Source organism: Pantherophis guttatus, chromosome 2, assembly GCF_059756535.1.
Source record: "Pantherophis guttatus breed Tessera chromosome 2, ASM5975653v1, whole genome shotgun sequence".
Lineage (NCBI taxonomy): Eukaryota > Metazoa > Chordata > Lepidosauria > Squamata > Colubridae > Pantherophis > Pantherophis guttatus.
This window is the reverse complement of record NC_142064.1, coordinates 61,678,302-61,692,794: the sequence shown is the minus strand read 5'-3', so window position 1 is coordinate 61,692,794 and position 14,493 is coordinate 61,678,302. Positions and strand designations below refer to the sequence as shown.

The 14,493-nt window shown below is 42.8% G+C and overlaps 1 long non-coding RNA gene across 1 annotated transcript in view; it reads right to left on the bottom strand.

Annotated features, from left to right (window-relative positions):
* The window catches only part of LOC117661957 (uncharacterized), a 37,927-nt gene that overhangs the window by 1,896 nt on the left and 21,538 nt on the right, over nucleotides 1–14,493 (bottom strand). The window contains exon 2 of the long non-coding RNA XR_004590183.3: nucleotides 12,978–13,088. This is a non-coding gene — a long non-coding RNA (uncharacterized LOC117661957). The remainder of the gene's footprint in view (nucleotides 1–12,977; nucleotides 13,089–14,493) is intronic.

The window sequence follows — 14,493 nt, the reverse complement described above, 5'->3', positions numbered from 1 at the left end:
AAAATGATGTCTTGGCACTGTTCATTTTAATAAACAGACCCATGTATTATTGACCTAATAAAATATTCTTTTGAAAAAAAGTTGTGCATGCTTTTTAGAATACTTGAAATTTAAGTTTCCATTGTATCAGCAAAATTATTATGTTTTTGAAAAGCAAATTGCATACAGCAGAGTAGTTAAAGAACTAGAATATCTTAAATCTTCAAAAGAAAAAGAACAATAGTTTTATTAAATGTGATTACTCCGAATGTGGTTCAGTGGATTATTTTCTATATTGTGCTTAAGACTGCATGCTTACACAAAAGAAGAAAAATAGCTGAGTTTAGAAACAATTTAAAATGAAATATGACATGAATATGAATTCCAGTTTGTAAATTCAGCTTTGTAGCTGAAATGTTTTGGGTCTTCTGTGAAATTAGCTTTTTTACCTATAAATATTTTTACCTTCCCTAATAAAAGATAGTTGTAATCTACGATTTAGAAAGCACTGATGGAATGTTAATTTTAAGACAAGAAATGGGGTAAAGGAAAAGTTGGGGAGATTGTAGGCGATATAAATTTTGAAGTCAACCTGGGATAAGAATTGAATTTTCCAAAATCACTCCGAGAATAGAAAGTTCTCAATACTTTGAAGTTATAGAACCAAAAGAAAGCCTTATAACCTCAATGCTGTTTGTAAAGCAAATCAAGGTGTTTACCATAACTAAAATCAATTTACTGCCTTTTGGATTCTTTAAATGTAGTTGAAGAGCTTATTGGAGGAAAAGTTGAACAGATCAAAAAAGGAAGTTTTGAAGAGATGAATTTTAACCCAGCAAATATGAGGTACATCTATTTATATAAAAGCTCATTTATCATGCTCTAGCTTTGATGGAGAAAGACTAAATCCAATACATGAAGGTTATTTCTAGCTGCAGTTGCCACTGACCTTGTAAATTCTGGTTATTTTTTTCCCTTTCCTCTGCTATAAATAAGAGTTGAGAAAATTATTTCCCACTATTCTTATGGTAGCGCCAACAGGAAGGAAGAAACTCACATGTCAGAAATTGAGGCATAAGCAGTGGTGAAATTTAATTTTTTTTACTACCAGTTCTGTGGGCGTGGGCTTGGTGGGCGTGGTGTAACTTGGTGGGCATGGCTTGGTGGGCATGGCAGAGGAAGGATACTGCAAAATCTCCATTCCCATCCCACTCCAGAGGAAGGATACTGCAAAATCCCCATTCCCACCCCACTCTGGGGCCAGCCAGAGGTGGCATTTGCCAGTTCTCTGAACTACTCAAAATTTCTGCTACCAGTTCTCCAGAACCTGTCAGAACCTGCTGGATTTCACTCCTGGGCATAAGGGATATCTTTGGCATTCTGACATTATCCAGTCTTCTAACTTGAGAATCAGAGAATTACAAGGATTAGGACTAGTATTCCAAATGTTTGAAGAGTTCTGTACCTAATTTAGGGACAGGCAACCTGATATTCTCCAGCATTAGGACTCCATCAGTCCTAAACACATAATCCAAGGAAGTATGAGAACCGAAACATCTGGAAGTCACCAAGTTACCTGTCCTCCTTTCTGATGAAACCACTTCCTGCCAGAGAACTTCTGAGACATGAAAACACACACTTGACTGCCAAGTCATAGTGAGGAGCTAACCCATAAGGTCTCCTTTAAATTGACCATGCCAGGACCTCAGTAGAAATAAATCCATTTCAGAAGCTTTCCCACATGGAACTTTTCATAATACTTTTTGTTTAGCCTTAAAGGGATTACAGGGCTGTAAAAAAGGGATGTATTTTTTAGTATGGTCTTGGCATGATTTTGTCAATCAGCTTGAATTCATTTAATTTGCTAGAGAACACTTCTTGAGGCTTCCATTAATCCAGTGGTTCTCAGCCTTCCTAATGCCACGACCCTTTAATAAAGTTCCTCATGTTGTGGTGACCCCCAACCAGGAGTGGGTTCTAAATTTTTTTACTACCGGTTCTGTGGGTGTGGCTTATTTTGTGGGCATGGCTTGGAGGCAGCAATAGATTGGGAATGGGCGGGGTAAGCGAACGGCCGGCGATCCAACAGAACAGAGAGTGAGGGTAAGTGAAGGCATGGGGGGGGGCAAGAGAGGGCTTTGGTGACCCCTGTGAAATGGCCCTTTGACCCCCAAAGGGGTCGCGACCCCCAGGTTGAGAACCGCTGCATTAATCCATGGAACAGACTATTGATTCCTTTATCCTGCTTTAGTGAGACTGTTGCATCCAAACTACTGGATTCTGCACATTCGGTTCAGAGATCCTATAAGAACCCTAATTCAATACATCTCAAAAGCACCTGACTGAAAAGTTACTTTATATGAAAGCCCCAGGAAATATCATTTGTTCACTCACAGCAGTTTTCCCTTGTCATAATCAAAATTAATGAAGACCTGAAGAAGGTTCCATATGTTCTGAGATTATGAAGGAGCTTAACGAGAACAAATAAACTGATGCTGAAACTTGGCAAGATAGAGATACTGTTGATTGCAGAATCTATATCCCTACTTCAGTAATCACTTCCAGGTTCTCTTTCAGTAGAGTAGGGTAGGATTTTACTGAAAATCATGTTTTTGAGTTTGCTAGGAATCTCCTCAGCTATGCTTTAAATTTCCTGGTGATAACTAGCTCACAACATGCCTTCCACCATCTGCATGTGTATAGGCAGGCTACAGAGACAGAACTTAGCTTTAAAAGCATATCTTTATAGTAACCATATGCAGTCATTTGGACCTGGGGTTGTGCTCAGAAGATAATTCACATTTAAGTTATTTCAAAAATACGTTTAGCTTATTGTGTGGAACAAGCTGAATGGAACATATGGGCTCATTTCATTGTATTTACCCGTACGATTTCTTGAGAGCTTCAGGGTTCTTTTCAGGAATTATCTACTACTTGATCAGATGGCTTTAACACTTAAATCATTTTAAATGACACTGAAACTGCCATGACTGCTAAATTTGCATATGTGTAATAATGTATTTTAGATATGCAAATCTGATGTGAAAGCATTATCTTAGATTTAGCTCAATGTAGGTAGTCCTCATTTAATGAACAGTTACTGACCATTCAAACTTATGATGGCGTTGAATGAGTGATATTAATGATTGGTCCTCGTAGTTGTGGGCATTGCAGCACGCTGAAGTCATGTGATTACAATTTAGGTATTTGGCATTTATGATATCGCAGTGTTCCCATGAATCTGTGGTTGTCATTTGTGACCTTTTGGCAAGCAAAGTCAATGGGGAAGCCAGCAGCAGGAAGTCGGAAATGATATCACTCAAAAATAGTGCAGGATTTCCTTAATGATGGCAATCAGAAGGGCCAGGACAGTCACATGAACATTGGGCTTTATGACCACATTGGTCATAAAGCACAATGTTCATGTGACTGTTCTGGCCCTTCTGATTGCCATCTGTGCTTCATGATAGTAATTCAGACTGGAGCACAGATTACCTGTATCAGAGTCAATATGGCCAGCAGGAGGAGGAGATGGACACATTTGGACAAAAAGGGAATGGAACTTGATGGTTAGGATATCACAAATGAATATATGAAAATGGTACTGAAATCCAAACATGGGATCTTTATCCTGATTGCAAAGCAGCATTGTATCTATGTAATCTGCACTTCTCTTTTTATAATCTTGATTTATTTCCACTCCAGTTTTTAGGGGCTTGTAAACAAAGAGGTGGGAACCTGAGTACTGAGTAACAGAAAGTATAGTAAATGCTGCACTTTTTCCTCATATAGAAAATCTGCTGAAGTTTATTCCCCCACCCATACTCTTGAGAATTTTGGGATGGGATAATCCATAAAAACAGGCTTACTTAGCAGTCCAAACCAAAAATTTAGATACTCAAGATAAAATATCAAACTAAGAACGTCAATGGGTCTGATGGTAGCAGTTTGAAACTTGTTCTTCTTGCACCAATGGTTTCAATAAGTCTCCCAGCACTTGGCTGTGACCATATAAGCAAAAACCTTACTTGAGTAGTCTCTGGCCCCTTCCTTCCCTTTGAGTAAGGTTCTCCAACATGAAGAATTAGCTCTCTTTTAGGGCAATGACCTAAATTCCAGCCAGCAGACTAGAGAGATGGGGAACTCTATTTATACTGGTCTGATAAGGATAATTCTAGCAGGCATTTCTGTTAGATATTGAATGGACTGATGTAAGCACCAATAAGTGGCCCGAACTCAGAGAGAGAAAATTAAGCGCGTGTCAGTGGCTGAAGCCACGGACAGGTCCCTAAAAGGAGCTGCCGCAGCTTGGTTTGCCATTGCTTTTTGCTGGAGCTAAATAAAGAAGAAAGAACCGCTTTTGAGGGTCCTGCTTCTTCTCTCCGCCCACTATTTTGCAATTTCCTCTACAGATTCTCTTTGTCATCTTCTGCCTCTCCCTCAAACCTCTTCTCCACCCCCTCCACCCCAACCTCCATTTCTTCGGAGTAGCCTTCCTGTTTAGCAAGTACTGAGTCTGCAGGCATTTATAACGTTGATCACAAGGAGTCTGATGCTGTTCCTTCACTGCAAGATGAAATTACAGAATTTCCAGCTTTTCTAATTTTTTTTCCCAATTAGCCAACTGGAGGAAATGCTGATTGGTTATGAATGTTCTCAGCATTTTGAAGGTTGATAGCAGCAACTCATGGTCAACTTCAGATGATTTTTTGAGGAACTGGAGAAATGAAACAGTAGTGGTTGTGTGGAAGCAGCTCCTTTCTTCATTATGAAATCTTTGAATGTTGGTTTTTTTCTTGTATGTAAGGGGAAACAATACAACTGAACATCTGAAATTATTTAAAAATTGGAACGAAGGATATGAGAGTTCCATGATGTCATTTTAAATGGTTCTGTTATAGTGACTTAAGACTACCGTGTTTCCCCTGAAAATAAGACCCTGTTTTATATTTTTTTTTTGAACCCTGAAATAAACGCTTGGCCTTATTGCCATGCGCTCAAAAGCCCGATTGGGCTTATTATCAGGGGATGTCTTATTTTGGGGGGGGGAACAGGGTAGCTGAGAATTTTATGGATGTTTGACTCAGAACAGGGTTCTCTAATCCCATAAGAGTGCTGCTATCAGTGACTTTGAGTAGATATGAATCAATTTCATGATTCTTCAATAGATATAGCTAAAATAGATTTCCTGGGGAAATAAAAGTTTCCAAGCAATGTTAAGTTATAGCAGGACATGGGAAGTGGAACTATTGACAGAGCTATTCTCAAAACTGTGCAATTCCATTGGGGGAAAGAAGTCATAAAAATATACCATTAATTTATAGTAGTTTTGTAAGAAAAAAAGGGGGGGGTAATAGGAAAGATGAGGACATGGGGAAGAGACCAGAATCTCTCCTTCTTCTGACAAAATGATATACTTTTACCACTTTATGCTAATCGATCCAATGTTTCATCTCGTGTCTAAAATGCTATTAAAGACTGCCAGGCCTCTCTTACAGTGTTCTGCAGTATGCCTATACTTAATTAGGGGGGAAAAAATCATATCCAGATATTCCAATTTATTTAAAATTTAATTGACCTAAGAAAGAGCCCCTTTTTGCAATTAGTAAGAAGATTTTTTTTGGTCATGGTTTTCTGAGCTCTTTCTTCTTCCATGAAGCAGCTCACCCAAAAGCACATGACAAGAAAAATAATGACTATAAAAACCAACTCTACATCATTTTTCTTCTTTTTGCTCTTCTTTATGCTTGCATAGCAGAAAGTATGCTGAAATGAACTCATTAACTCCATAGGTGGCCCGTTTTTTAAAAAAAAGAAAGGAAAGAAAAAACCCCCATAGTTTTTAACATTGCAAAGAAAAGAAAAATTGCAGATTTACTGTGTTAGAATACATCATCCTTGTTGCATATTGCTATGTTGGTTTCCCCCTACTGCTTTAGAAACTGCTGTGTGTAATTTCCTCCAACCTCCAGCGTGCTCTTAGGGTCTCCATTAGCACAGCAGCAATAGTGGCACTTTGCCAGGACTCTGGTTCATCCCTCCATTTCACCTTTCTCTGACAATACACACAGTAGGCATGATTACTACCACAGCAAGTCCGAGTGGCTTCAGAATTGCCATCTTGCTTCTTCCCTTCTATTCTGGTACTGAATAGAGAGACCACATTGAATTGAAATGCGATGGACTGTTTTTCCGATGGATTTGTTTGCTCTCCAGCAGTAATTGAGCTTTCGGTTTAATGAGATGAGTGAATGAAGAAAAATTATCCTTGGGAGTACAGCTCTTTGACTTATTTTGGTATCTTATGATAGCATCTGGACCCGGTAAATCAGGATAGACAGAAGTGATACCCAAGGATTACGGTAGCTTTTGCTGCTTCCTAGTCTTTTTGGATTGTTGGAGTTTTCCCCCTCTCCCCCACCATGGTATTTGTTTAAAAAAACTCCTTGATACAAAGCTGTGTTTCTCAACCTTGGCAATTTTAAGATGTGCGGTCTTCGGATACGTGGATTTTAGCTCCCAGATAACTCATGTATGGAATTCAACTCCCAGATATAAATCAGTATACAATGTAATGAGCAATATAACATATAACTCCTCCTTTCAATGCATACTTATTTTCTTTACAAATAGGTGTTTATACACTGCTCAAAAAAATAAAGGGAACACAAGCAGAAGACATCCGAGATCTGAATGAATGAAATAGCCTTATTAAATACTTTGTTCGTTACATACAGTAGTTTTGTGTCCCCTTTAGTTGTTTGAGCAGTGTATAAACTACTGTATGTAAAGAACAAAGTATTTAATAAGGCTATTTCATTCATTCAGATCTCGGATGTCTTCTGCTTGTGTTCCCTTTATTTTTTTGAGCAGTATATACGGATACATATCCATCCCTCATCCCACAACTCTATAGGGTTACAATGCTGAAATTTCATTTGTTGGGAAATGCAAAGAAAAGCCTTCCTAAAATCTAAATATCTGCCAATGAATTTATTCTTAGGTGAAATAACTAACTAGTCAATGTATCAGACAACGTACGTAGCATATATGTTGTTTCTAAATTCACGCTACACTTTTATTTCCCCCTATTTATTATTTAAAACATTTGCATCTAGCTTTCCATTTAAGAAAAAAATACAAACAAAGCAGTATCTTAAAACTACAGATTAAACCATAAATTAAAACACTGTAATATATGGAGAAAGAGAAAGAAGAAGAGAAGGTGGAGGAGACTATACTACAAATTAACCAATGAAATATGAACAGTTAAAGAAGAGATAAACAATTTAAAACATCAGTGCAGCATTAACAAACTTTGGGAATTAAATTGTCTTTTCTTGGGCCTGAAAGACAAAATAAGTAGAAGGAAGTCTACATCTGGAGTGCATTTCAGAACTAGGGAACTTCCACTGAAAAGACTTTCTCTCACTCAAAGTCCCTAGCATAGGACAGTAGGACTGCCAAAGATTATGTTAGGATATGAGATGGAAGAGGCTTTCTTCCATGGAAGCATCCTGGGAAGATAAATAACCTAGGGTAGCATATGATTGGTTCTTTGAAAGGCACAGCAATCTAGACCAGGGGTGTTAAATTGGGTGAATGAGGACGCAGCAAGCCAGGCAGTGAGTGACAACAGCTCTTTATTGTATGGTGAGAACCCAGCGACTGACCAGGGGAAACGGCTCCCTTTATATACCTTGCAGCTGTGGTGGTCAGCCAATCAGCTGACGGTCAGTTAATTCAAACTGCTGCCCAAAATCTACATACATAACACTCCTCCCCTCCTAGAAGTCACTTGGGGTGGACAGTAGCAAACAAAGTCTCTCAGGTGACCAGGGCGTGTCCGCACCCTAGTTGACCTGCACAGTTCAGTTGGAGGTGTGGCGTCGAGCAGGTCAGAGGAACTCCCTGTTTATCCCTGCTCCGCCAATGGAACCTCTGAGAATTCGTTGTGGGCGGCGACCTCTGCGGCTGGTTGATCTTCCATGATGGGGCGGTGCTGGATCTTGGGGCCGACAGCTAAGTCCTCCACTAGACTCGGGTTTGAGTAAGTTCGAGAGTCCTGTTGGTAGCTAGGGATCGGTTCGTCGAATGTGTCTTCTGTGTCGGCCGCCCAACGCTTCTGTAGCTGGTCAATGTGTCGGCACCAAATCCTCCCATCTCCCATGTCTACCCTATACAACTTGGGCCCTGTTACCTTCGTGATTGTCCCGGTTTCCCAGAGGGGCCGGTTCCCGTAATTCCTAGCGAACACTGGCGTTCCTATTGTGAACTCCCTCAGCCTCTTTTCTGTCCCTCTAAAGCTGTCAGGGGAATAACTGGGGTGTAGCCTGTCTAGGACTCCTCTGAGCTTTGTCCCCATTAGAAGGTCCACCAAGCTCCTGCCTGTGGCGGTGCATGGTGTGACATGTTGGGCCATTAAGAATTTATCTATCCTCTCCTGCCAGTCCCTGGGGCCTAGGCATGAGATGGCTTCCTTAGCCGTTCTCACAAATCTCTCCACCAATCCATTACTAGCCGGATGAAACGGGGCGGAGAGGACGTGTCTGATCCCCAACTCTGCTAGGTACCCCTCAAACTGCGTGGCCGTGAACTGGGGCCCGTTATCTGAGACTAAGGTGTCCGGTAGGCCATGGGTGGCGAACAACTGCCTCAGCTCCCTAATGACGGCATTGGTGGTAGTGGTTTTCATGAGTCTGATCTCCAACCACTTCAAGAAGGCATCCACTACGACCATAAATACCTGCCCATGGAATGGGCCAGCAAAGTCTATGTGGATCCTGGACCAGGGACCGTGGGGCCGTTCCCACTCCCTGACCGGTACTGTGGGGGGGGGGTCTGGTCTAGACTCTTGGCAGTGTTGGTACTTCCCCACCCACTCAATGATGTCTTTATCCATTGGGGCCACCATACGCAACTCCTAGCTAACCCCTTCATCCTTACAATCCCGGGGTGCCCCTCATGCAATAGCTTTAAAACTTTTTCCCTTAGGCACAAGGAAACAATAACCCAATCACCCCACAAAAGACAACCCCCTTGCATTGTCAGCTCACCCTTTTTGTTCGTGAAATGTTTGAATTCCCCGCCCTCAGTTTTTTCCGGCCAACCCCTCATGATCCAACTTGTGACTTTCCTAATCACGTGGTCTCTGGTTGAGGCTCTCGTGACCTCCGCTGAAGTGATGGGCCCCGAGTCCAAGACGTCAATCAGCAGGACTGGAACTCCGGGTGTGAGGTCCTCTATCCTGTCCGGTAACGGGCAACAGCTGAGGGCGTCGGCGTTGCCCATGCTCACCCCTGGTCGATGTACCAGGCATAGGAGTATGCTGCCAGGAAGATGGCCCACCATGTCATCCTGGGGATAAGGCTGCTGGGGTGGGTCGGTCTCCTGCGATGAGACCCAGAAGGGGGCGATGGTCTGTGATGAGTTCGAAGTCTCTGCCGAACAGGTATTCGTGGAATTTCTTGACTCCTGAGACAGCTGCCAGGGCCTCTTTGTCAAGTTGGTGTAGTTCCGTTTGGCACTTGAAAGAGTCTGGGAGTAGTAGGTGATGGGTGCCTCTAGACAGCTCGGTAGTTTATGGCTCATGACGGCCCCCACACCGAAAGGGGATGCGTCACAGACTAGCACTAATGGAAGCATAGAATTGTACTGGATTAGGAAACTCTCGGCTGACAGAAGTTTTTTTACAGCTGCAAATGCTGAAGCTTCAGCCTTCCCCCATACCCATTTGGACTTTTTGGCCAACAGTCTGTGCAGGGGCTCCACTACTGTTGCCTTGTCCCTTAGAAAAATTGCGTAAAAGTTCAATATTCCCAGGAATTCTTGCAGTTCTGCCTTATCTTTGGGGGTGGGAGCCTCTCGGATCGCCCTAATCTTGCTTTCGGTGGGGTGTATGCCAGTTCCGTCTACCTGGTACCCCAAGAACTCCATAGAAAGGACTGCGATCATGCACTTGTTGTGTTTGACCCTGAGTCCTGCACTCCTGAACTTCCCTAGGACTTGTCTCAGCCTCTCCCCTAGCTGCTGTTTGTCTTCTGCGGTAATGAGCACGTCATCGAAATACGGGACCACCCCAGGTATCCCCTGTAACAGTCGCTCCATGGTGCTCTGGAACAGTCCTGGAGCTATGCTGACTCCGAATTGGAGTCTGGTACACTTGATGGCACCTCTATGCGTTACTATAGTTTGTGCCTCTGCGGTAGCACCATCTACCGGCAGCTGCTGGTACGCCTGCACAAGAATGAGTTTTGCAAAGATCTTGCCTGGCCCTAGGGAATGCAGAAGGTGATGTACGATCGGGACTGGACAGGCGCTCTGCTGCAGGGCCTTGTTGATCGTACATTTGTAGTCAGCGCAGATGCACACAGACCTGTCCAGCTTAATGGGGTTCACAATTGGGGTCTCCCACTGAGCATGATCAACTGGCACTAACATCTCCTGCTTTATCAATTTGTCCAATTCCACGTCGATCTTGGGCTTCAGGGCTTCAGGGTACCCTCCTTGGTTTCAGCTGGATGGGGGCAATATTGGGATCGAGGTTGAATGAGATAGGGGTCCCCACATACTTGCCGAGCCACTCGTTGAACATGTCCTGGAACTCCTGCATCAGGTCGTTCTTCAGGGTGCTTTGCACGTTGCGGACTCCAGTGAATCCCATGCCCAGGGCTCTGAACCAGTCCATGCCCAAGAGGCTTGGGAGCTTTCTGCTGATGACAGTGAGGGGAAGCTTCTCCCGGAATTCCCCGTACTCCACCTGGAACTCACCGATTCCTTCCACGGGGATGCGGTTACTCTGGTATTTGCGCAGTCCCAGCCGCTGGTGCTGTAGTTGCTGTCTCTGGATACTGGGGACGGCCTTCTTTAGCTTGTCCCACGACATGATGGTGGGAGATCCGGTGTCGATCTCCATTACACACTTCTGCCCCTCGATGCCGACTGTTGTGTAGGTCTTCTCCCTGGTGGATGTGCAGGTCCGGCCGATTTGGATGGTGCAGGCCTCGAGATCCTCAGATTTCGCGCTTTTCCAGTAGCCGCCCTTCGGATTGGTTCTTGCCCGCTGTGCCATCTCTGATTGGCTAGCATTGCTCCGCGGCTTGTAGTGGTGGTTTTGCTGGCTCTGCAAACTCTGGCGATGTGCCCCTTCTGCTCATTGCCGGCAAATGGCGTCACGGAACTTGCAGGTCTGGTGCGGATGGGGTCCCCCACAACTCGCACAGGTATTTTGCTGACTTCGCCAGTTCTGCTGGTACTGTTCAGTCCTGTAGACTTCTTTGTCTGACTCTCCTTCGCTCCCCATTCCCACGGTTTCCTGGTGAACCAGGGCTGACTTCTGTGCCATTCTGCTCTGCGTCGTCCTCTGTAGTCTCTCAGCTGCCTTGGATGAAGGATTCGCCTCATCCAGCGGGGTTGAAAGGTGCTGGCGGCACATAGGTAGACATCTTCGGTAGATTCTCCAAGTGCTCCGCTCGCTCACCTGGCTGGATTCGGGTTTGCAGCTCTCTTGTCAGCTCGTGGCTTCAGCTCTTTCCGTGGCTTCTGGCCTCAAAATCCCACCTTCATCACCAATGTTAAGTTGGGTGAATGAGGATGCAGCAAGCCAGGCAGTGAGTGACAACAGCTCTTTATTGTATGGTGAGAACCCAGCGACTGACCAGGGGAAACAGTTCCCTTTATATACCTTGCAGCTGTGGTGGTCAGCCAATCAGCTGATGGTCAGTTAATTCAAACTGTCCGCCCAAAATCTACATACATAACAAGGGGTCTCCAACTTTGGCAACTTTAAGACTTGTGGACTTCTGCTCTCAGAATTTGCTGGCTGAGGAATTCTGGGAGTTGAAGTCCACAAGTCTTAAAGTTGCCAAGGTTGGAGACACCTGATCTAGACCACAGGGAGAATGGATCCCAAAAGAGGAGGCATATTATTTCTAGATTGCCTTCAGAAATGGTGCTTTGCCACATATAGGAGAACATACAAGCCACCTCTCTTCAAAGCAGCCATGTTGTTTGTAAAATTCACATGACTTCTTTGGCACTGGCACGGTTCCTGGCTATTTCACCAGGCTTATTGCCAAGTGGCGTATGGGCAGAATAGCTATTTCCACTTATAGTTTATCATATTGGTTCTTTAACAGAAGGACACAGCCTGGAATGGGTGGGGAAGCCCCAGTGATTTGGCTGGTGACTGTTCAAAAGAGTCCTTAATATTTCTTAGACATAGAGTTACATATGTTGTTGATTGAGTGTAGAGAAAGGATGTGTTGGCTTGGAATAGGGCCACATTTCTTTTTTAAAAAAATTAGCCGTCAAAAGAGGCACAATCATAATGATGATGATGCATCAATTTCAATTGGACACAGTAGAACTGTACTTTATTTCGTTATTTTGGGTGGAATTAAAAAGGTGGTACAATATAAATTTGATAAGCTACTCAAAGGTTACTCCACTTACTTCATTTCCAAACCAAGAAAAACAAAAATTTGTTCCTATGCTTTGGTATATGTACTACTGAATAGTGGTGGGATTCAAAAAAATTTACTACCAGTTCTGTGGGTGTGGCTTTGTGGGTGTGGCATGGTTTGGTGGGCATGGCTTGGTGGGCGTGGTGGGGGAAGGATAATGTAAAATCTCCATTCCCTCCCCACTCCAGGGGAAGGATACTGCAAAATCCCCATTTCCTCCCAATCGGCTGGGATTCGTGAGGCAGAGAATAGATGGGGGCAGGGCCAGGTCAGAGGTGGTATTTCCCGGTTCTCCAAACTACTCAAAATTTCTACTACCGGTTCTCCAGAACTGGTCAGAACCTGCTGAATACCACCTCTGCTACTGAAGTCAGAAAGCACAGTTGGGGGCTCTAGGGGAAATATTGAGACCATTTGTAGCCCACATGAAAGCACAAAAATATATTTTTAACCTTAAATTTAAATCATTTTCCTTCTTGTTCAGGAGTTGCTGAAATGCAACCACATTAATTCTTATGATATAAATAATGATACCTGTCATCTCTTTTCCCATGATCTTTTGGGATCATTGCTAAGTTGGTATTGAAAAGATAGATGATGTTGTAAGATGACATTTCGCCCCAGACGGATACCAAATATGGGCACCTAGAAAAGTGAGACATCCATTTAATTACAGTGCCTTCTTGTTTTATCGGGTTAGCATTACAAGACAGCAGGAAAAGAAATGTTAACTTTCTCCTGTTGATTCTGTCTTTATAAAGAAAACAGGAATGGATTAAGACATGTAAGTAAAACAGTGGAGAAAACCTTTTAATGAGGTTTCTGATTGTGTAGTGCTTTTCAAGTTATACATACACAGCAGGCAACTTTTATCTCGCTAAATTATCTTGCAACAGATAATGAAGCTGTTGTTTGGGATTCCTGAGGTATATAACAGATGGCACTAAAGTGGAACTGTGGGTGATAGTCAAAGCAAGAAGGAGAAAATTTTTTGAAGTTGTTATATATAGATGGCACAGAGGTGAAAATGTTTCTTTCTGGCTCGGGAAAAAATAAATACCGGTATCAAAATACATAGCTGCAAAATAGAAAAAGAGGCCAAGAGGGCTTGCTTAAAAGGAGCTATAACTAGCTTCTGAAGCGTGTCTTCTACGGGATACAAAAAAGGACTAATCAGTGTGGTTATTATCCCTGGGTATGACTAATTTACCTATTTTCTGTTTTCTCTTGTAAAAAATGTTAGTAACAGTGTTTTTCTTGAAATTTTAGAGGCACTGTGATTTTGACTGTAATTTAAAATTGCTTTAGAACTAAATCTTAAATTTAATTGGTAAATCACTCTGAGTTGACTTAAGTAGAGTTAACTCAGAGTTAGATCTTAAGCAAAATATAAATACCCATAGTCAGGCAAATTCTTTTATGGGACCAAACAGATATTTCCCAGATTATAGATGACATTTGAAATCAGGAGTGTCAAACTCATCGGGCATGGGCTGGATGCATCACATCCTGGCCACACCCACCCTAGTTTAGCAAATGGGGGGAAAGTCACAATACGTCACATGGCAACGATGCAAGTTTGACACCCTTGCACTAGCCCTTCAAATCCAGAGGAAACATTGGGAATCTATCTTGATAGCATTTCCCCTAGAAATGGGAGCTAGGTTGATGTGAACTGGCTCAGTTTCAAAAGACCTTCACAACCCTTTGTAATCTTGGAGTGACATATCAGTAACCTTGCATCAGTGCATTGCTTGCATGTGGAAGGATCCTTACTGGGTGGTGTCTGATTTGCTTTTATCCTAGATACTGCTTTGAATCATATGATTGAAATGGTATAAAAACATTTGTAATAAATACTTTTTTTTGGAACAGAGAAACACATTTGAATCCTTATGCAGTCAATGGCATAAACTATGATCAATGACCAGCACGTATTAAGAAGCCTTTCTCACTGTAGGTAATGTAAGTATCTGTATGGATCAGCTTCAACCCATTTTTCACCTGGACTTGCTTTTGATCTATTCCTTGTCTTGAATGGGGTAGTTTA